At 39.4% G+C, this 1,804-nt stretch overlaps 1 non-coding gene across 1 annotated transcript; it reads left to right on the forward strand.

Annotated features, from left to right (window-relative positions):
* The first annotated feature begins 830 nt into the window (after window positions 1-830).
* On the forward strand, window positions 831-937 carry LOC122063175. The gene has a single exon (XR_006135218.1). It is a non-coding gene; the product is annotated as a small nucleolar RNA R71 (small nucleolar RNA).
* The last annotated feature ends 867 nt before the right edge of the window (window positions 938-1,804 follow it).

The following is a 1,804-nucleotide window of genomic DNA, read 5'->3' on the forward strand; positions in this document are numbered from 1 at the left end:
ATGGTGCTTGTGAACTAACAGGCTGATGATGCCTAGGGTTAGGCTCTAGTTGATTGGGTAAAGTTCCTTTCTCCCTCTCACGCATAATTGAGACAACTTGGGTGAGTTCTCTCGTAAGATTTTGATGGCTTGTCATGAAGAGGGCCATAATTTTTTCCAAGTCACTTATTCTACTTGCCTCTCTAGTGTTGGTAAACCCAGGGGGTTGCTGATAAGATGATAGGAGGGGGCCCTAGGAAAACTAGCTTGAGGTCCTACATTTGACCTAGGAAAAGTATTTTGGAAAAAAGATTGTTGTGCAAAGGGAGGCCTTTGGGGTCCAGGTTGACCTTGATTATGAAAATTGGAAGGCCCTACTTGGTTGCCCTGATTCTAGGAGAAATTTTGGTGATTTCTCCATCCTAGATTGTAGGTGTTACTATATGGATTATTCTGGTATAAGGCATTAACACTATCATTAGAAGTGCCCCAGAGGTGTTGGGGCATTCTTCTATGACATGTCCACGGGACTGGCACCAAGGACAAATCTTAACCAAATTGACTGATGATGGCTCTCTAGGAACAATAGCCTCAATCCTCTTGATTAGGCTATCTAAATGGGCTTCCTTGGCTACTATCCCATCCACAAAATATCCTTTCCCTCCTATGGTTCTTTCACTCTCTTGGGTTGATTCCCACTCATGGGTTTTGTCAGCTAAGTCAAATAAGAATTCTCATGCCTTTCTTCATCTGTAAAGGATGTGAATCCCTCAGGGCACATAGACTCTATCATTTGTTTAGTTGGGTAATCAATACCCTCATAAATTATTTGACATAAATGCCATAGGTCTAGGCCATGGTGAGGGCATTCTTGGAGTAGATCCTTGAATCTCTCTATAAGTTTGGAAAATGACTCACTAGGCTTTTGCCTAAACTGAAGGATATCACTTCTAAGCTTATTGGTCTTGTGAGTTGGGAAAAAATTCTTAAGGAAGACAACTGTGAACTGTTCCCATGAGGTTATGGAATTTGTGGGTAACCCATACAACCACTTCTTAGCTTGGTCTTTCAATGCAAAAGTGATAAACCTAAGCTTAACAGCATCATCAGAAAGCTTTTGGATCTTAATTAGAACACATACCTCTTCAAATTCCCTTAGAAATAGGTATGCATCCTCAGAGGTCAACCCATGCAAGTGGGGCAACATAGTGATGTATTGAAATTTGAGTTCAAAATTATTGCCCTGGGCTTGTTGTAGAACTATGCAGGAAGGTTGGGCTCTTCTAGTAGGGTAGAACCTATCTTTCAGAGATTTAGGTGAAGGGTTTTGCTGTTGGTCTCCCATATTGAAGGGTTTTAAAGAGAGCAAACGTATAGGGTTACTACTTGTTGGATCTCTTCTTTCTAATTGATTCTTAGTATTACGTACCCACCTAACACTCATGCAATAGAAAACTACCCACAACTAGAGTAAGACAAGCACAAAAGAATGGATAGCAAAACTTTTTTTTAATGATTTTTTGATTTTTTTTTTTAATGATTTTTTGATTTTTTTGATTTTTTTGATTTTTTTTTTGCTTTTTGGTAGCTTACCGGTAGGGATCTAGGGTTGCTCAGGTCAATTCCTAAGGTACTGCTACAGAGCGAAACCTATCTTTATCATATTGTGAGGCATGACGACCTCCACTAATACAACTATTATTGCAAGTTGATCTTCTCAGGAATTCAAGAAAAGAAAAGGATAAACAAAACAAAGTAAACAAAGAACTTCGATTTACCAAAAGAAAGCGAAAAATAACATGGAACTGTCTCCCCGGCAACGGTG

This window comes from Macadamia integrifolia, unplaced genomic scaffold (assembly GCF_013358625.1).
Source record: "Macadamia integrifolia cultivar HAES 741 unplaced genomic scaffold, SCU_Mint_v3 scaffold1226, whole genome shotgun sequence".
Classification (NCBI taxonomy): Eukaryota; Viridiplantae; Streptophyta; class Magnoliopsida; order Proteales; family Proteaceae; genus Macadamia; species Macadamia integrifolia.